The sequence below is a fragment of the Orycteropus afer genome, unplaced genomic scaffold (assembly GCF_000298275.1).
Source record: "Orycteropus afer afer isolate SDZICR_OR568_19922 unplaced genomic scaffold, OryAfe1.0 scaffold00283, whole genome shotgun sequence".
NCBI lineage: Eukaryota > Metazoa > Chordata > Mammalia > Tubulidentata > Orycteropodidae > Orycteropus > Orycteropus afer.
The window spans coordinates 2,404,023-2,410,848 of record NW_006921870.1 but is presented as its reverse complement, the minus strand read 5'-3'; the positions used below and the strand labels follow the sequence as shown (position 1 = coordinate 2,410,848).

The window sequence follows — 6,826 nt, the reverse complement described above, 5'->3', positions numbered from 1 at the left end:
GCCTTCCTCAGGGATGTGTTTTGGGTCTGTATCCTAGTCCCTTGTTTCTCCTGCTTTATCTTGCTTCTTTGTGTGGACTGTGATGCTCTGTTGTCTCCGAGGCATTGTGACATTTTTGTGTTTATATTTAATTGGTGATTGTATGTTGGAGTGACTTGCCCATGATTCTCATTTTCTTTGTTTTGTTTGTACATTATCTATGCAAGCAGGGTACTGTGCTCCTCTGTTCACTAGTTGACAGCACTCATACACTCACCACCTGTCTCCTTTCCTGTTGTCAGCCTCTTGTATGTCTCTGCCGACCTTGGCAAACCGAGCTTATTCTTAGGTTCCTGGAATCTGAATGAGAATGTTATCACTTTAAAATCCAAATTGGTTGTCACCTGTAAAGATTCAAAATGGCTGTGTCTTCGGTTACTTTAAATATCCAAAATGGTAGCCACTTATAAACATTCAAAATGGCTGAGCCCTCGGTCACTTTAAATATCCAAAATGGCCACTGCTTGTAAACATTCAAAATGGCTGAGGCCTCGTTCACTTTAAATATCCAAAATGGCCACCGCCTGTAAACATTCAAAATGGCTGCACCCTCAGTCACTTTAAATATCCAAAATAGCTGCTGCGTGGAACCAATCAAAATGGCTGGGCCCTCCGGTCAGTGGAAAGTCAACAGCTCAGGTTTTCTCCCTCCTTGCTGTTTCCCTTCCTAGTCAAGTCCAACAGTGCAATCGTCCCGGCAGCCCTTGGTGACCAGGGTTGATCTTTAGGTCAATTCTCAGGTCCCAACACCACTTGGAAATATTCAGCCTGTTGGTCCCATCAGAGTAGCTGACAGTCTGCAGCTCTCTCCATCTCTGTACTCACTGTTTTTGTTCAGGTTTTCCCACTAGTTGGTGCCTAATCCACTTCTGTATAGTTCCTTTCAAAGCTCAGTGTTCCAGGATTATCTTCTGTATCTCTGTCAATTGGTTGTTCTTTGTTGAAGAGGGTCTGTGTTGCTTGTCTGCTTAGTCATCTTACTGGAAATCTAAAATCGAATACATTTGTAAGAAGTTTGCTAATCCCTGTCCTATATCCACCTGCTTTATTTCTCACAGCTCTCTGGAAGACACAATGTTATTCACATCACAGATTAGGAACCCAGGGCTAGGAAAAGTGAGGCTCCTGTGCTCCCAGCACCCAGAACAAGAACAGGACTAGAAGAGCTACTCAGGAATGATTTGCTGAATGAATGAATGACTCCTTTGCCCTGCAGAAAGTTTGAGCACTATAGGGAACTTGTGGTTGCCTGTAAGGGAACAGGTAGCTCTGCTCCCTGGGAGATGGTGGCTCCGAACAAAAGAACTACCCCTAAACTTGCATATTCTGAAATGGCATCTGGCAAGGTCTCAGGCAGCCAGGGTGCAACCAGGGCCAAGGCCAGCCCTTGGGTGCAGCCTGGTCACCAGCAACAGCCAGGCAGGTGAAAAACAGGCTGTTTTTGTTACTAGAAGATGATAGGATTTGGGGGCCTGGTTTGGGGCAGTGACAATGCTGAGGTGCAAAAGAAGCGAGAGAGAATGGGATTACTCATTCCTGGTGCACAGGAGGTGCTCCATAAACACTGAAGCAATGCAGTACCCATGAGGACTGGGCAGAGGGCCACCCACGAGCTGGTGTGCACCATAGAGAGACCTCTGGAACTACATGCTGGGCTCAGGGGATAGCTTGAAGCAACAGGAGGGTGAAAGCAGGCCTCAATCCAAGCTAAAGGCTGGATACAAAATAATTCAGGTTCTTCAGAAAAAGATGGAGCCCCCCAACACCTGTCCTGGATTAGGCTTGTCCTTGGGAGTTCACTTTCCAGTGGGGAGTCAGATAATAAATCTATCAGATAGTGATAGTACTCTGACTAGCAATATTCTCTCTGGGAAAGGGTTATGCTGAGGTGGGGGCCAGTGAGGCCTCAATGAGACAAGAACATTTGCACAAAGGCCAGAAGGAGGTGTGAGGGAATTACATGGCTGTGTGGGGAAGAAATGTCCCAGGCAGAGGGTACAACCAGTGCAAAGGCCATAAGGCAGGAGGAGCATGACTGGAGAAGAGTGAGTGCAGTAGCATAGGAAGTGGTGAGGTCAGAGAGGCAATGAGGAAAGTCACTAGGGCCTCAGAGGTCCTTGTGAAGACTTGGTCATTGATCCTGAGGAGGTAGGAGCTATGGGAAGGTGCTGAGCAGAGGAGCAATGTGGACTGACATGGGTTTTAATAGTATCCCTCTAGTTGTTGAGTGGAAAAGAATAGAATAGCTGACTAGATGGATGGATGGTCAAGTGGATGAAAAATGGGTGGATGGATGGGTAGATGAGTGGGTAAATGGGTGGCTGAGAGGGTATGTGGATGGGTAGATAGGTGAATGGATGGGTGGGTGGATGTATGTATGGATGGGTGATTTGGTAAACAGATGAGTGAGTGAGTGAATGGGTTAATGGATGGATGAATGAATGGGTGGATGGAGAGAGGGTAGTGCGAACGAGAAGCAAGCCAAGCTTTGTGCACTTCAGGAGACACATGGAGTCGAGGGCAGTGCATAGATGCAGGACTACCTACTGCATCTTGGCACAAGACCTGTGCCAAGGAATGAACAATTTCCATCAGGTCCCTACTGCTGGTTTAGCTTTGCAGCCAAGGACTGCTTTGAAGCCGAGAGTGAAGGAGCCTACCAAGGCCACATAGCTCCATGACCAAGCACATTGGCATTCCAAGCTGTATCCTCTTGACTGAAAACTAGCCTTCTGGGTTCCTAAGGCAGCAGCAGCATCCCTACTCTGGAACACTCTAGGAACTACTCTAGTCAATCTGATGAAGAAGGCAGTCCTAAACCCTGCCGGAACATAGAGCCGGGCTAACCTGCTCCCTGGGAGGAGGATTTATGCATTTTCTCCATGTCAGGTGTGCTGAGTCCCCCTCGAGGGCAGGCTAGAATTTACCTCTCTCTTTATTTTAATAAAGACCATTCAAAGCCCTGAAAATTAATTTCCCCTAGGAAGACAATTTCGGAAACCCAAGGAGGGGTCGCTATGAGTCAGGGCTGACTCGATGGCACATAACAACAACAACAACAACAGGAAGACAATTACATGTCAAATAGTACACCCACAAAGCAAATGATTAGGACCAAATCCAGCCAAGAAGGCTTTCCACAGTACATTCTGAGATGTGGGAGCTCTGCAGGGAAGGCAGCAGTAACGAACACAGTCAAGAGGAGGAAGTGGCTCATTTCTCATATTTGTGCCTATCACAATTTATTTCAAACTGTATGTAACATCAGTGGGAAGGTCTGTCCCCTCCATCTTCTAATGAAAGGGCAAAAGAATATCAGTGTTGGAGGGAGGAGGTACATCCTAGGGCTGAGGGACTGTCAACATTGTGGCCTGTAGACACAATAACCCCCACACAGCGTAGGTGGCCAGAGCCAGTAGCCAGCACCTAGCAACTAACGCAAATGCAACCATTGCTGTGGAGTCGGATCCGACCCATAGCAACCCCTCCTTGGGTTTCCGAGGCAGTATCACTCGGAAGGAAGGTTGGGCAATCCTACTTCCGTAGTGATACTGCCTCGGAAACCCAAGGAGGGGTCGCTATGAGTCGGGGCCGACTCGACGGCACATAACAACAACAACAAATCACTACAGAAGTATATTGCCCAACCTTCCTTCCGGGGAGTGTCTGGTGGGTTTGAACCGCCAGCCTTCTGGTTAGTAATCAAATGCCTTAGGCACTACACTACCAGAGCTCCTAGCAGGGCTCAAATTAAAATGTGGGTTTTTTACTTCTTTTGAAACTATGGGAAGTCTAGTCAGCCCTGCCATGGTGATGAGGGGCTGGAAGTGAGAAGTGGTTGTGCCCTTTAGATGTGACCTACCATCCCACCATGTGGCCTTCACAGTTACCCAACCACATGATCTGGTAGGCCCCGAGTTTGCACCCCCTGATCAAGCCACTCCTTCCTGTGAGAAGGGTGATGGCCACAGAAGTCAAGCACACTGTCAGGGTCACACTGTGAGGAGGGAAGACAGGGACTGAACCCAGCTCTGCTCAACCCCTCCCAGGCCAGCACCCTACACAGATGGATAGATGTTGGACTCTGGGCTATCACAGGATTTGGTATATGTAGATCAGGGTTTGGCAGACAAGGGCCCCAAGCCAAATCTGGTCTGCAGGCCTTTTTTGTAAGTTTATCAGCACACAGCATACGAATTGTGTAAGGCAGCTTTTGCAGACAAGAGTAGAGTCATTACCAAAGAGACCTTCTCACCACAAAGTCCAAAATATTTACTATCAGGCCTATACTGAAAAAGGCTGCCCAGCCCTAGTATAGCATGTTTTCTCCCTACGGGACCATGCTTCCAGGTCTGAGGCACATTTTAGAACCCCTAGGACCAGAACAAGTTTCCAATTTGGCCACGACTACTGTTTTTTCACTGCAGCTCTCCAACATGAACTACCTGAGGTCATCACTCTGCCAGCACTGTGGAGGTGCTGAGAATCCTCCCATATGCTCCAGTTACCAGACAGCCACCCTTCCCACTTGTCTGGAAACCTCTGCCCCCATGAACCTCTATGCAGGGCCAGCTCAGCCTATCATTCAGGTCTCAACACCAATGCCGCTGCCTCCAAGGCCTACCAACCATGGTCTCCACCACTTGTCCCTCTGCTCCACCGTTTTGTTTTATTCTCTTACAGCACTGAGATTTATCTGAAATTACCATTTTTTTTTTGCTTCCTTTTAATTATTATTATTGTGGTTATATATATATATACACACACACACACACAAAAAAAAAATTTGCCATCTCAATATTTTTTATGTGTATAATTCAGGGACATTGGTTACGTTCATCATGTTGTGCAATCATCACCACTATTTGTTTCTAAAATTTTCCATTATCCTTAAGAGAAACTTGGTGTCTCCCAAGCAGTGACCCTCCTTCCCCACCCCCTCACCCGTCATAATCATTAATAAGCTTTGTTTGGTCTCTATACATTTTCCTATTTCTACATATTTCATACAAGTGAGATAATGCAACATTTGTCTTTTTATGTCTGACTTATTTCACTCAGCATATTTTTATGATCCACCCATGTTGTAGCTTGTATCAGGACTTCATCTCTCTTTATGGCTGAAATACTATTCTACTGTTTGGATGTACCACATTTTGTTTATCCATTCATCTGTTGATGGGCACTTAGGTTGTTTTCACCTCTTGACAACTGTGAACAGTGCTGCAGTGAATACTGGTGTGCAAGTATATGTTTGAGTCCTTGCTTTCAAGTCTTGGATATAGATCCATTAGGTTATAGGGAATGAATTACTATGATTCTTATGTACTCATTATCTTTCTCCACTGGAATGAGAAGTCTGTGAGGTCATGGGTTAGAACTGCACTCAGTGGATGTTCAGGAAATAGACGTAAAACAAATGGATGAGTGTACTCAGCAGGGCATGTTCTTTACCCACGTGGTCTCATGAGGGCTAAGGAGCCCTGCTGGCACAGTGGTTAAGTGCTCAGGTGCTAAGTGAAAGATTAGCAGTTTGAACCCACCACCCACTCTGTGGGAGAAAGATGTAGCAGTGTGCTTCTATAAAGATTACAGCCTTGGAAACCCTATGAAACAGTTCTACTCTGTCCTATTGGGTTGCTATTATTTGGAATCGACTTGACAGCAATGAGTTTGGCTCATGTGGCTATCACAGCACCCTGTGTGGTAGTGACCAGAGTTGGGGAAGCCAAGGTGCCTAGAGAAGATGGTCCTACACAGTGACTGGCAGGTACATCTGGTGGTGGAATTAGTCTTATCCTGACAAGAGCTTGTGGGAGCTTTGGTGATGTAGTGCCTAAGGCATCTGACTGCTAACCAGAAGGCTGGTGGTTCAAACCCACCAGCCACTCCTCAGAAGGAAGACTGGGTGATCTACTTCTGCAGTGATATCGCCTTGGAAATCCAAGGAGGGGTCGCTGTGAGTCAGATCTGACTTGACAGTGAGTTTGGTTTGATTTGGTTTGACAGGAGCTAGTGGCTGAGCTTGCTGTGAGCCAGGCACTGCTCTAAGGCACTGCCAGCTCCCAGGAGGCAGGTGTCCTGATCACCTGGCCCTCTGTGTGCTGGTCCCAGGCCAAACACCAGGAGGTCCTGTTTCTATGGGCAGATTTGGACACATCTATAATTAATGAAGCCTGAACCCACCTGGGAGCCTCAGCAGGTGTTCATGCAGGACTCCCAGTGGAGGCCCCAGGCTTTATTAAGCTGCCCCCTGCACACCAGCTGCAGCCCTCTTTCTGAGTCTAGGCTCTCCTTGGCACTTAACATTCTCAGCCAGAGAATTCTCTGGTTAGAGCCCAGAGCAAGAGATGGGATGGCCTGCATTTTCTGGAGGCCAACACTAGAGGAATTTGATGTCTGGAAAGTGTCTGGTGGTGCCTTCATGCATGTTTGCTGATAAAGGGAAGGCCAACAGGACCACATCAGGCCTGGGGGATGAACATCAAGGCAGGGGCCATGGAGGGAGGAGTACCCAAAGGGAGGCAGCCAACTCACTCTGACTGGACTGTGGTCAAATAATCAGGTCGGTGTAGGTGTACACCTTCATCTAGCCAGCCCTTCATTCCACAGCCAAGAGTCCCATTAGGGTAGATGGTTCCATCTGCAAGTGGCTGTGAGGGTGGGCAGCCCACTGATGCCTAGGGAGCAGTATTGTCTGGCAGTGTCAGAACCTCAGCAATAAGCCAGGGCACCCTAGTTGCTTACGGAGGCAGAGAATGCTTGGAGGCCAAACATCCAGGGCTCA

General features: G+C 47.5%; 1 protein-coding gene across 1 annotated transcript in view; it reads right to left on the bottom strand.

Moving 5' to 3' along the window:
- The window catches only part of IQSEC1 (IQ motif and Sec7 domain ArfGEF 1), a 648,999-nt gene that overhangs the window by 340,199 nt on the left and 301,974 nt on the right, over positions 1 to 6,826 (bottom strand). The window lies entirely within an intron of this gene.